The sequence below is a fragment of the Macrobrachium nipponense genome, chromosome 29 (assembly GCF_015104395.2).
Source record: "Macrobrachium nipponense isolate FS-2020 chromosome 29, ASM1510439v2, whole genome shotgun sequence".
NCBI classification, from domain to species: domain Eukaryota; kingdom Metazoa; phylum Arthropoda; class Malacostraca; order Decapoda; family Palaemonidae; genus Macrobrachium; species Macrobrachium nipponense.
The window spans coordinates 51,008,156-51,023,155 of NC_061092.1; positions in this window are offsets into that span (position 1 = coordinate 51,008,156).

The following is a 15,000-nucleotide window of genomic DNA, read 5'->3' on the forward strand; positions in this document are numbered from 1 at the left end:
CTCGCAGAAAATTCCTGGTTCCTGCAAGACAAGAGACACTCATGATGTTCAGTATCTCTGAGAAAGCAATACAGTTCGCCCGTTATGACTGTACCTACTTCATCTTTTGTGCATTGGGCACCAGGACACCCTTAACATTATTAAATAAAATAAAACAACACTATTAATAAACATCTAATTAATAAGTATCTGAACCTATTTCTTGTATCCCTTTTAGGATTACTTTATTTTATTTTTTCATTAATTTCTCAAACATGCCGCAGCCCTCATATAGGCATGGGATACATTAAACATCAGGTGACTTAATGTTTTCCCTTTTATGATGACTAGTTACCATAATAAATTAAATATACTATGAAAAAGATATCTATATTGACATAACTTCCTCAAGTCTGCAAACGAAAAGAGAGCAGAGAGATAGATAGAGAGAGAAGGAAGAGGAGAGAGAGAGAGAGAGAGAGAGAAGGTATGCACACATAGAAGTGCAAATTTCCATGCTTGTGATCAATGTTTCAATGGTCGTTTGTGATACCAATTTTTGGACTTGTTTGATCACTGACTAGTGGTTACCATTCACCTAAACTTTTTATACCCTGTTCTCTTTTTATACAGTGGTGCCTTAAAGGGAGGGAGGATACTTAATGGCATAAGGCCATATCTTGTATATTTGCATTCATTACTATTATATAGTTATAGCTTATGCTCAAATACCTTGACGTGACATGATTATTTCTGTAATAGTCCCGAATCTCATACTCAGCATAACGTTGCCAAGTAGTGTTAACATTTTTTTCCAATGACATACATATCGACAAGTCTGTGAATTCACAGCTAGCACCATTTTCCTTACAGCTCTGTAAATATGAGTACTTTTATGCGTCGGTGTAATTCTTAATCTGTGTGATTTGAAGAGTTTTTTTACATTGCAACATGTTCCTTGGGGCAGTCAACGTCGTTACCTCTGTAGCATTATAATGGCAGACCTAAAAAGCTCAACAGTCATGAAAAGATACCTCCTCAAATAAAAAATATGAATCCAGAACATGTTTTTTCTTGTTGAATGTTGCGTGTTCTAAGGCTGTTTGTTTCAAGCTGCCTGCAAGTTGCAAAAAAAAAGTTATAGGCCTTAAAAAATAATTTAAGTCTTCTGAGATGTAATCTCTGATCCAAAAGAATTTATTTGTTACCTATTCTTTGAAGAATAAAAGATGATCCAGATTTCAATTATATGGAGAGGATGGCTATTAATTGAATTACCTATTAGTATTAATGTCAAGGCCAATGGAACACTTGCTTTTTCACCGACTTAAAATATGACTTTCTTAATAGTCCTCCTGCTCACTTTTGGTGTAGAATTTATTCATAAATAAGGTAACTTGAAGTGAAAGAACGTCCAGATAACTTCATATACTTTCTGGCCAGAAATTGTTAATACATAGATGTTAATGCTAAGTGTATAGTAAAGAAATCTAACACACCTAGGCCTAGGCACAAAATCTTGGCTTTAACAAAAGACTAATTGCATATGCATTTAGATCATTTTATTTTTATAAAAATCCAAATATTCCTCCAAAAAATAATAAAACAAATGTTTTCAAAATAACTTCATTGTCGCTACTCATTGTAGACCTATATCAAACATGGTGGTCCAGGTTGTATCGCCACTCTAATGGTGCGGCACACATGTTCCGCTCACAAGTTGGTGTTGGGGACAAATTCTACTCTTGTATTTACTTATTTAAATATTTTCAGCATTGAGGCATAAAAGCTATAAAATAGGACTAATTAAAATTTTATGGTTGCAGTGAAAGCAATATTAATGTTATGAAAAAAGTTTTCATTATCTTATTTAACATTTGAACCGAGGTTTGATAGAGACCTTTTTTTTATTTATTTATTTTTTTTTGGTAAAATGCATCGGTGATGAGTGAACGTAAGTTTTACCAATGTTTCGTAACTTTTTGTTTTTTCCACACAGGGGGGGGGGGGGAAATTTGCTTCACCATAATATTTTCCTTAAAATTTTTTAAATATATGACAGATTTCATGTTTATTAAACATATTATGGCCTTATTGTATGCAATACTTGTGTTTTTGCATTATTAAAATCCTAGAGAAATATGGAGCATGTTAGGTTACCAATTAGTGAATTTTGGTCAAAATACTATTGAGTCATGTAGCATCAGTTTTGAGCATAGCTGTACCTTTTGTTAAAACAACTACAACTACAGGTGCACTACATGTGCATTTTCAAAGGTTATTTGTACAATCATTGTTGGTAATACGCTAGGGGCCAGAGCCAGGCGAAGGATGATGGCTGAGGGCCCAGAGCCTGTTTATACAAGTACAGACTCCAGACTTTCGCGAATTCTTTAATGACAAGAATTACCAGTGCCGCCAGATGGTTTCAGCATATAGGCCTACCTGGAAGGACAGCTCCCAGCCCTTCCACAAGGACAACTGAATGAGGTTCAATGGTGTTTTACAAATTTTATTATAAAAATAAAACCCTGCCTATTGTTTACACTTTAACACTTATCATTGAATCTTCAAAGGGACTTTTACAGCCTTAATGCTAGTGCACAACTACCACTTGGTCACATGGCCACAAGAAACTTCAAGAAAATCGACTGAGATTAATAACACTTCTGAAACAATATGCACTTTATCCCTGACTGTTCCTCATGGTGGAGATGGAAATTTGTATACGGGTTCTAGAGCTCACCAAATTTATCATCCGCTTCGCTTCGAGTCTCAAAAGGGAAGGGCGTCTCGAGCTTTGGCGGGAAGCCAGTTCCCTAACCAGGTAGTCATTTACATATTTTTTATTTCTGCAATAACATCCTTATTCTTTTGAATGAACTGTAATTTCAACAACGCAACATATAAGCAAATGTTCATCTCGATGCAGAACCATCACATTTTTGCCACCAATTGGCCGATGTGGAAGTTTTGATGTTGGGGCCCAGGCAGATTTTAGTGGCGGAAAAATTGTGCACTCGTTTTTTCATGACATTCTCTACCTTCCAAAAAAGGAAGGGGCCAAACAAAGGTGGCAAGGCCAAATTGGTGTAGCAAGAGCGCATGGTCTTGGGGGGTCAAGGACTAGACACATATGCAGCGCTACGTTACCGTTGTCCTGGCCGCTTTGATTGCAAATAATACAAACTAACACTACTTGAATTGATTACCTCGATTCTACACTAACATCAGCAAATGCAACAAAATTTTCAAACAATTTTCAAACAATTTGCAAGTAATATTCAATTAAAATCAATGTACTCAATTACATAAGCAATTCAAGCACTAATCAATAGAATCAATGTATTCAATTATACAGGCATTTTAAGGAGCAATCAATGCAACAAAACTCAATGCATCAAGCTATGCAAGCAATGCAAGTAGCAATCAACAGAATCAGTGTATTCAATTATACAGGCATTTCAAGTAACAATTAATGTAACACAAAAATCAATGCATTAAGTAATGCAAGCTATTCAAGTAGCAATCAATAGAATCAATGTATTCAATTATACAGGCATTTCAAGTAGCAATCAATGCAACACAGAAATCAGTGCAATAAGTTAAGCATGCAATTCATGCAGTAATCAATAGAAATCAATGTAATCTTGCTACAACACTGGCCAATTAAAGTAAGAATTGCGCAAAACCTAAATAATCATTTCCTGGAATACGCAACAATAAAAGGTAAACTTATAGCAACAATGAGATTAACTTGAATGGAATGATCAAAACAATCTGAATAATTAATCAAAGAGCTTCACTTGTTTCCTGCTGGATCCTCATTATGTATGACTTCTGCCCCCATGCAGTACATAGTTTTACATGTTGGAGATATAAATATTAAACAATGGTTGTTGTAACATGTACCAATTCACATGGGTGAAGTCCTCTGTGGACCACTCTAATCGATCTTGTAAGGATGCAACATCAACTAGAAATAACCCTCAAAACCTTCAAATCCCTTTCCTCTCAACACCCACTCTTTCATTGTTCCGCGCCTCTAATAGGTTACCTACCTCACTGCAATATTTCATCCTTCAATCAGCTTTTCTTTTTGGTCCTGGTTTTCTAACCTCGTTTCAGTGTTCCACTCTGCTTCATAACTATCCACTCCCTGTCTCCACTCTCACGTCATTCGAGTCTTTCAGTCAGTTCTAGTCGGTTGCTTTCCTCACTATTCTCCATTCCTGATTTTCACTAATTTTCCCTTGTTGTGTCCGTAAACCACTGTCATCCTGGCTTCCTGCTTCCTCCTGATTTTTTTTTTTTTTTTTTTTTTGTTTTTTTTTTTTTTTTTTTTTTTTTTTACCTTTTTTTGGTCCGCCATCGTGGGCGTTGATCTCTACTGGGAACGTGTGTTCTACTGCTTCAAAGGTGTTCCTCACCTTCGAAGAGCCAACCTTACAACAATCTTACTACCAGTTGTCAGGATATACTGCGACGGACCTTACCGGAGGAGGCCATTTGACAGGTGCTTTCTTTTGATTGTCTTTGATCAATATGATGTTGCCTTCACATAGTGAAGTCGGGAGGCCCTCTTGGAAGTCATGCTGCTCTTGAAGCGACCTCAGATAGCCCTAACTCAAGAAGCATTTAAAATGGCCGAGAATTTCTGTGAGCCTGAAGTATTGGTGTTGCAGTTGCTCAGTGGTCAAGGTCTGGTGCATGTCTGTATGAGGGACCACTGGCGGCAGCAGATGAATCTAATTGCCATGTATGAGATGCGACAGCATGAGGACTTCATCTTCTTGCTTGTCCCCGTGTACTTTAGTGGAAAGTTGTTAACTACAGCTTTGGCTTCTTTGAAGAGAGACCAGGTAGTGTGGGAGATCCACTTTATTACTATCCTGCACAAGAAAGTTTGTGCCACATTTTCATCATAGACTTCCCGCAGGAAGGCGCATGCTGAGCAGAAGGTCATAGCATTGTCACCGTAGATGGTGGAGGGTGCTCCGTGCGTAGCAGCGAATCTCCTTAACAGCAACACAAAGGTATCAGCATCCAGCCCTTTGCAGTAATCCAGATATACTGTATGGCTGACTAGATAGGTGGTAATTAATATATGTCCTAACCCCCCTTCAATCTTGATGAGGCTGGTGTGCTCCAATTTGACCTTATCGAACGGGCATAGCATGAGTGCTCTGTCAGTTGGGAGGGGATGAGGCAGTGGTCATTGGAGAAGAGGCTTGAAGGTCACGATACAGGCTCTGCAACACCCCCACCACTCGCTCGGCAATGACCCTGTCCCAGGCTCTAATATTCCTGTTGAAAGAGGGTGATTGATGTGTTTACTACATAATGCATGTGAGTGTTGTAAAGGCGCTCAAGATACAATGTTACTAAGAGGCCTTTTGAAGGCAGCAACATCAATTCACTTTTACTGTTAGATACATCAGTTAATCTACTTTGCGTACAGTAATACCTTGAGATACGAGCTTAATGCCTTCCGGGACCTGAGCTCGTATGTCAATTCGCTCGTATCTCGGATAAATTTTTCCCATATAAAATATCTAAAAAAAAATTAATCCATTCCCACCCTCTGAAAAAACACCTAAAAACAGTATATTACAGTGGAAAAAGATGTTTTTAATTGTTCTAATTCACAACCTACGCCCACAAAATAACATACCTATGTACTGGTTATGATCTGCAATAAAATGTGACATTAATATGGAGTTCTTACCTTCGAGACAGATGGTAGCGGCTAACGGCGGTGTGTGCGGAGGAGGAGGGAGAGAGAAAGGGGAGGAGAGAGACTTGGCGGCAACACGTTCGGTACGCTACATAACATAACTTAAACTTTAAATGTAACTTAAATGAAATTAGCTTACTGTAAACACACTTAAAAATAAATGTTAATCTTACATTACACTAAACTTAATTCTAATTTTGTTTTCATTTTCATTTTTTTACTTTTCTTCTTCTGGCTTGGCTCTTTTTGCCTCGCTTTTTGACTCGCTTTCACCTTCACTTTTTGCTGGCCTTTTTAAAAGGAACCTATCTTGGTATGTTTGCTTTTGTCTCCTCTTCAAAATTTTACGAAAATGACGTACACAAGTGTCGTCACAAAAGGCTAACGCACAACCACACGCCAACTTGTCCGGGTGCCTCTTTACCATATAATCAGAAAACTCCTGCCACTTCCCTAACATGTCTCTGATTTCCTTCATAGAAAGGCGGTCCTCCTCTTCCACCACCTCCTCGCTACTGAGTTCCTGCAACACCTCCGAATGTTGCATCTCCTGGAGCTTGATCAATTCCTGTGTCATGAGCTCTTCCTGATGCTCCTCAACAAGATCGTTCACGTCTGCCTCATCTACCTCCAGCCCAATAGACTTTCCAAGAGACCCGATTTCATCCACCATAATAGGTTCGGGTTCATCTGGGTCTGGTGTATCGAGCCCTTCAAAGTCCCTCTCATGCTGAATTAAGAGTTCTTCGTGTGACACGCTGGCATGCATCGTCAATAATTTTTAAGCAATGGACGATATTGAAATGTTCCTTCCAAAATTCACAAAGGGTGAGATTGGTGTTGTCTGTGACATCGAAGCATTTCTTGAACAAATGCTTCGTGTACAATTTTTTAAAGCTGGAAATTACTTGTTGGTCCATGGCCTGGAGGAGTGGCGTGGTGTTGGGCGGGAGATAAAAGACCTTGATGAACCTGTTCTCATCAAGAATGTCCTCTTCGAGACCAGGAGGGTGACCAGGGGCATTGTCGAGGACCAGGAGACATTTCATTGGCAGGCTTTTCTCGGCCAAATATTTTTTAACTGTCGGGGCAAAGCACAGATTAACCCATTCTGTGAAGAAATGCTGCGTAACCCAAGCCTTAGCATTAGCGAGCCATTCATTCTTCCAGTTTTTCTTTCAAGAATCCTTTGGCTCTTGAAAGCACGTGGCATTGGCACACAAGGCTAGAGTTAACCGGTCCTTCATGGGTTTATGGCCCGGTAGTCTCTTTTCCTCTGCCGTGATGAATGTCCTCCTAGGATCTTCTTCCAGATAAGGTCAGTTTCATCGCAGTTGAATACTTGTTGGGGGATGTATCCTCATTCTGCGATAACTGAGGCAAAGGTTTTGACGTAGTCCGCCGCGGCTTTCGAGTCGGAACTTGCCGCTTCCCCATGCCTAACAACCGAGTGTATCCCAGACCGTTTTTTGAAAATATCGAACCAGCCACGACTGGCTTTGAAGGTTTCTGCTGGCATCGAAGTCCCCCCTCTCTCAGCTGCTTGCTTTCCTTTCAAGTCATCGTAGATTCCGCTGGCCTTTTCACAGATGATCGTCTCAGTCACGCTATCTCCCGCCAACTGTTTCTCCTTTATCCATATTAAAAGAAGCCACTACATCTCGTCATGAATATCACTGCGCAGCTTGGAAAGGATAGTTAGTCCTTTGAAAGGCTTGGTGCTCTTTATAGCATCCTTCTGCTTGAGGATGGTACATATTGTTGATCTACTCCTCTCATATTGGCGAGCCAGCTCAGTCACTCGTAAACCACTCTCATGTTTTTCGATTATTTCATGCTTTATCTCGATTGTCATCATACGCTTTTTCTTTTCACTACCCTTGTTTGCACTCGCTTGCTTTGGACCCATAGCTCATTCACTCAATTCTGCACTGATCAACGCAAAAAAACACGTAAAAAATGCAAACACTCCGGCCGATGCTCGGAGATAACTTTATGGCGCGACGGAGATCCGACACGATAGAGCGAGCGATGCTGTCCTCGTGAGCAGCCTCTCGCACACTCGGCCATCTAGCGGCCGCAACAGGAGCCATCTCATATCCTCGTATCTCAAATTTGACTCATATCTCGGGGCAAAAATTTGCTCGAAAATTTCCTCGTATCTCAAATTTCTCATATGTTGGGACACTCGTATGTCGAGGTATTACTGTATATACAATTTCCATTTCTTAATATAAAACTTTAAAACAGATTGAATAAACAGCTATCATGTGTGCAGGTACTCGCATTCTATTTTGCAAGTGGTCACACACTGTGGGAAAGTGGTGCTGTTGTTCTAGATAGATTAACTTATGAAAAGGGTCTGCTTGGCAGTTCCAAAACTTTAAGACTAAACAAGGATTCCTTTTAACTTAACAAAACTGACATTACTCCCTTTTTAGATCCCAAAGTTTTGCAGGCGAAATCAGTGTCCCTGCTTCCCTCAGTTCTCTTAGGGCAGTAACAGCCAAGGCTTGTTGTTGGATGGGTTTGTCCCCTTCTTCTGCATAAGGTTCAGCCATGCCCTTTTAGTGTAGAAAGGCAGGCCCCTCATACCACAGCTGATTCTGGCTCAGATCTTTCAAGGTAGAGTTTTGTGCAAGATATCAGACGGCCATTCTAAACCCTAGTAATAACACTAACAATTCTAATTTGGGGACAGTTAACTTTGCTTGTTTCCTCAGCATGACTCTCATCTTTGATGTTAGGATGTTTACTTGCCCATCCCTTTGCCAAACATAGGCTACTGTCCCGTATGCTTTGCTAGAGGAATATATGAAAAGGTGCTGCTCAATTTCCCCTAAAATAATTCCCCGTGTAAATTTCAACGTGTGGACATGAAAAAACTCCTCGAATATCTTATGTGCTTCTTGTCCTTGTTCTCTGGACAGGATATCGTCCCAACCTACCCAGGCCTACCACAACTCCAGAAGGAAAACCTTACCCTTCACCAAGCTGGGACTTATTAGCCCTAAGGAATCAAAGTTGGAGACTAATAATGATAACAACTTGCATTTTTTGAGTTCAGTGTTTTGTCTATTTTCCTCAATTCCTTTATAGTCCAGGTGCTGAGTATGGTTCTGTAGGAAAATTTGAGTATGGAGAATTTTACTTCAGAAATGCTTAGTAGGTGTCAGTAAGTGTTTTTGACTTGGGTGGACATCTGCCATCTGGTAGGTTTTCCGGTTATGACGTTATCAATGAAGGTGGCCGCTCGATTGTGAAACTTGTCATATCTCTCTTAATACTGGCTCGATTTGGATGAAACTTCAACTATTTCCACTAATCAGAACTTTACAAACTTATCCTAGCCACCTTGGGGGGCAAACAAGTTCTTATGAGTGCCAGTCCCAAGCCCGGATAAATAAGGAGGGTTGGTGTCAGGAAGGGCATCCGGCTGTAAAATCTCTGCCAAAACCTAAAAATGGAATAAGCCGAAATATGGAAAGAGGTAATGCTAGGGCGTACTCCATAAACGACGCACAGAGACATTGCCCTAACTCTGTGACAAGGTAAGGGCAACTGCATCAGGAGCGGGTGCAGCTAAAGAAGTGAGCTCACATTGGGTTTAGAGTATGTCAGCTTAATATTGGGTCCATGACTGGGAGAGGTAGAGAATTGACTGACTTGATGAGAGAAAAGAAAGTAGATGTTATGTGTGTGCAAGAAACGCAATGGAAAGGAAATAAAGCTAAAGAGTTGGGTGATCGATATAAGTTATACTATAGTGGAGCAAATAAACAAGGTAGAAATGGAGTTGGCATAGTACTGTCTAGTGAACTGAAGAATACAGAGATAGAAGTGCATAGATTGAAGATATCTTATGAAGGAGAGATTCTGAATATAATAAGTGCATATGCACCACAAGTTGGTTGCACAGAAGAAGAGAAGGGAAATTTCTGGAGGGACATGGATGGTGAGTGGTGGAATAATGCAGAACTGAAGAACATAGAGGGGTGATATTGGGGGCAGATTTGAATGGCCAAGTCGGAAGTGAAATTGAGGCGATTGGTCAGGTGCATGGGGGCCATGGAATTGGGGAGAGAAACACACAAGGAGTGTGTAGTGGACTTTTCTGTGTCATTCGACATGGCAAGAGTAAACATTCTTTAAGACGAAAAGGGAACACCTAAAAACATATAGGAGTGGGGGAAGATGCTCCCACATAGACTACTTGTATAAAAGGATAAATCTGGTGGAGGTCAAGAACTGCAAAGTTATTCCAGGCGACCATGTAGCCCCCAACACAGACTGCTATGTATGGATTTGAAGTTTAAAAGGGGAAAGAAAAAACCAAAGCTAAAGGGGGAAAAGGAAAATTAAATGGTACAAATTATAGAAGGAAGGGGATAAGAAGAGAGAGTTTAAGAGGAGGGTTTTTGGAGGATACTGATATAGGGATTGAAGATGTTCAAGAATGGTGGGCACAAACTGCAGCAGTAATAAGAAGGCATGGAAAGGAGCTGCTAGGAGAGACATCTGGTATCATATGGGAAGAAAAGGAGAGTTGGTGGTGGGATGAAGAGATTGAGAAATTAGTAAAAGATAAGAAGAAGGCGAATAAAAGATGGGAAAGAGTCACTGTCAATGGAAGACAGAGACAGGTTCAGAGAGAAAAATAAGGTAGTGAAAAAAAAGGTGTAGCCTCAAGCTTAAGCAAAGTCATATGATGATGTAAATAATGAGCTGGGACAAAGGAAGGATTAAAGATGATCAAGCTATCAAAGACCAGAAATAAGAGCACCAAAGATATTACACATATCAAACAAATAAAAGATCAAGATGGTGTAGTACTTAGAAAATAATACACTAATAAGAGAGGATCGGCAAGTGAACATTGGCATGATAATGAGGTTTTCTAGGCAATAAGTACTAAATGCACTGAAGAAGATGAAGAATGGGAAGGCAACCAGATCAGACATGATTCCTGTAAAGGCATGGAAAGCATTAGGAGATGAAGGAGTGGATATACTGTACGATCTTATGATAAAGATCCTTGAACAGGTAAAGATACCAAATGAGTGGCGTGGGAGTACATTCGATCCCAATTTTTAAAGGAGATACTGGAAAGGATGATAGATGCTAGACTGAGAGAAGAAGTACAAATAGGTAAAGAGCAGATGGGATTTATGAAGGGAAGGGGAACAACAGATGTATATTTTGTCTGAGGCAAACTAAGGATGAAAATTCGGGGACGGTAAAGGGACCTACATATGGTATTCACTGACCTTGAAAAGGCTTATGACAGAGTCCCGAGACAAGAGGTATGGAGGAGTCTGAGGGAGAAGACGGTGCCAGAGAAGTACGTGCGATTGATACAAGAGATGTACCAGAATGTATTTACCAGAGTGAGGAGCAGTGTTGGGGAGACAATAGGGTTTTAAGGAAAGAGTAGGATTACACCAGTGGTCAGCTCTGAGCCCCAGTTTATCTTTAAAACATAAGTGATTGGCGACGTTATAATAGCGGAAGTAAGGGAGTCAGTACCATGGAACATATTGTATGCGGATGATATTGTTCTGTGCGCATAGAGCAGGGAAGATCTGGAAATTAAATTGGAAAGATGGAGACAAATACTGGAGGACAGAGGAATGAGAATAAGTAGATCTAAGACAGAATATATGTGTACTGCCACTGAGGGGGATGATAGAGAAAGTATTCAGCTTGGTGGAGAGCAAATAAAGAGAGTTGATAAGTTTAAGTATTAGGGATCTTTTGTTAACGCTGCAGGAAGTATGGAAGAAGTAAAACATCGGGTACAGGCAGGCTGGAACAACTGAGTACCGCTGAGGTTAAAAGGAAAATTTCACAAGACGGTGGTAAGAACAGCAATGCTGCATGGTACAGAAACAGCAAGCAGGAGAAAAACAGAGCAGAAGAAGATGGATGTGGCAGAAATGAGAATGCTTAGGTGGATGTCTAGGGTGACAAGAGAGGATAGGATCAGAAATGACTACTAAGGGGGTAAGGGGGTCGACTAAAGGTGGTGGAAGTATCAAAGAAAGTGCAGGAGGGGAGGCTGAGATGGTATGGACACCTGTTGAGGAGAGATGAGGACCATGCTGGGAGACATACTATGGGGATGGAGGTTCAAGGAAGAAGAAGAAGAGGGAGACCAAGAAAGAGATGGAAGGACTGTGTGAGAGGAGACTTACATGAGAAGGGAATTGGTGAGGCAGAAGCACAGGATACAAATAGATGGAAACGGCTCATCCGAAATGGCGGCCCCATATAAAAATGGGAACCAACTGGGAAGAAGAGAACTTTACAAACTTAAAAGAAGAAGGAAAAGTGATGAAAATGTTTGTAAATACTTAGAAGTGTCTAATTTTAAGGTATTATTAACTTTTTTATTTCCAATTAATATGATTTTTTCCCGCGGGTTCCTGAAATGAAACGAAGATATGGATGTCCTAAAATAGTTTAGTGTTAAAGGATGGTGCATCAGACTTCAACCCAGATGAAAATCCATGTATCACGTATAATAAAAGTGATGGGAGTGTGTCAAGTACTGAAAATGGCAGGAGAAAAATCAGGGCAACTGCAAAAATACGTAATGACACTGTTACTAACCATTTAAGCCCATTTAGTGAGGCTGCAGTGTCTTCCTACCATTTAAATAATGCCTGCTATACATATACAATACTGTCAAATGAAGTCCCTTTTAAAGATTCAAAATGATAAGAAAAAAATAGAATATGAAGGTGACGCCAGCAAATCTCAATCGACTGATGAGCAGAATCTTAGGAAATCTGCTGCAAGGAAACGATCACGACACCACAGTCATCAAGCAAGTGCTACTTCTTATCTAGAACATTTACGCATTATATGTAACCAGAAATCTCATGAGCAAATTTACCAGAAGTATAGAATAAATGAAATCACAAGAGCTGAAGTTTTTGTAAGCCACTTTGGACTTACAAGATGGTGTTTTAACTCACACTTGTCACTTGCAAGATGTATCAAGTGTTGTTGGGGCCGATTTAGTGTCTCACGTCAACTGTATATCTGGGTATTTACTGAAATACAAACGTAAACTTCAATCGGGGGGAAAAGCACCCCTCAAAAAAGGTAGCAGCGTTTTCTTTCATAGCTCCTGATATAAATCTGGTATAGATAAAGTTATGGATACACCTTCTCAGTTACATTAAAGACCAGTTTCATGTACAAAATGAAAATATTAAAGTAAAAAACAAGGAGCTAAAACTACTGTTGAGTGATTACTTTGGAAATGGTATTAAGTTTTTCCAAGCCTACAAAGGCTAACAAACCAGGCCTTCAAGCAGAAGTAGTAGCAGATGCCATACGAAGTTGCAATCCTCTTACAGAATGTGCATAAATGGTCTAAGATAAGAAGTAACACTTGCTTGATGACTGTGGTGTCGTGATCGTTTCCTTGCAGCAGATTTCCTAAGATTTTGCTCTTCAGTCGATTGCGATTTGCTTTCGTCACCTTCATATCTTATTTTTTCCTTGTCAGTTTGAGTCTTTAAAAGGGACTTCATTTGACTGTATTGTATACGCTGCAGCCTCACTTAATGGGCTTAAACGGTTAGTAACAATGTCATTACATATTTTTGCAGTTGCCCTGATTTTTCTCCTGCCATTTTCAGTACTCGACACACTCCCATCACTTTCATTATACGTGATACATGGATTTTCATCTGGTTTGAAGTCTGATGCACCATCCTTTAACACTAAACTATTTTAGGACAACCATATCTTCGTTTCATTTCAGGAACCCGCGGGGAAAAAATCATATTAATTGGATATAAAAACGTTTAGAATAATACCTTAAAATGAGACACTTCTAAGTATTTGCAAATATTTTCACACTTTTCCCTCTTCTTTTAAGTTTGTAAAGTTCTGATTAGTGGAAACAGTTGAAGTTTCATCCAAATCCAACTTCATCCAAATCCAAACAGTTGAAGTTTCCTTCAAGTTTCACAATCGAGCGGCCGCCTTCATTGATGACGTCATAACCGGAAAACCTACCTGTTGATTAAATTTCTCATCATTACTGGCCCACCCTGTCAATGGCACGTGAGCTTCGTCTAGCATGGATTTTACCTCTACATAATCTTCCCCCATCTGTTCTAGGGTTTCATAAGTTTGCAGATAGTTATCCACATAAAATGAATTTACTAAACTTTTCTTCCCCCTCTCCTGAAGATGGCCCTGAGCATCTGTTGCAAGATATAGGGACTACTCATAACCCCAAACACTACTACTTGGAAGGCGTACGTAGCCGCTTGCATAGACCCCCATCACCACAAAAAACCAGTGTATTTTAGCGTCATCAGGATCTAACAATATACGATGAAAGGTTTTAGAAACATCTGAGATTAGAGCATGTGGGTGGTATCTGAATTTAGTCAATAGATCATATAACATTTCGACCAGGTTAAGTACAGGATACAAACATGATGAAGCACTGAAAACTATACGTAACGGGGTTGTCAGGCTTTGCTTTTTTATGTCAAAATGGGGTAAATGATAGCTTTCTACTTTTGGATTTCTAACTTCCTTGATAAACCCTGCCACCAAGTATGTCTGAAGGAGGTTTTCATAATTGTTGCGATAGATAACTGGGATCCTTAACAAACTGTTTCTCAAGTGCGTTCAGTTGCGTGAGAGCATTGCAGTAATTGTTATTAGGTTGTTCAGACCCGTGGAACGGTAAGCTTACTTGGTACCCTTATTCAGATCTCTAAATGCTTTTTTAGACTTTTTGCATGGCAACATGTTCAGAGGTAGTGAATTGCTCGTGTGGTGCAATACCAATAGCGTCTAATTTCCACAACATATCAACATCAACTTCATCTTCGACCAGCCTGCATGCGCATAAAGTATGTACTGTGGAGATATCCAATCCCTCTATGGCTCACTGAGGCTCTGCTGTACAGTATGGCACAATTAATTATGAAGGACGAACACGCTCACTCCATCGATCTTTTCCATTCGTAACAAGAAAAAATTAAAGTAATCACCTCCAATCAACAAGTTAATATTTCTGAGAACATCCCCTTTTAGGTCTTTATCTGCCATCATACATCCCTTACCTTGCGAATGTCTCTTTATGTTACTAATTCCTACGATATGAATAGGTGTATTTACATTATCATGTACCACTAACTTGGAGTGAATTACTCTTTGTCCTACATGCACCCTACATGAAACAACATTAAATTCTCCATGCACGATTTGAGATCAAAAAGGAGAGATATTTAAAGACACTCTTAATG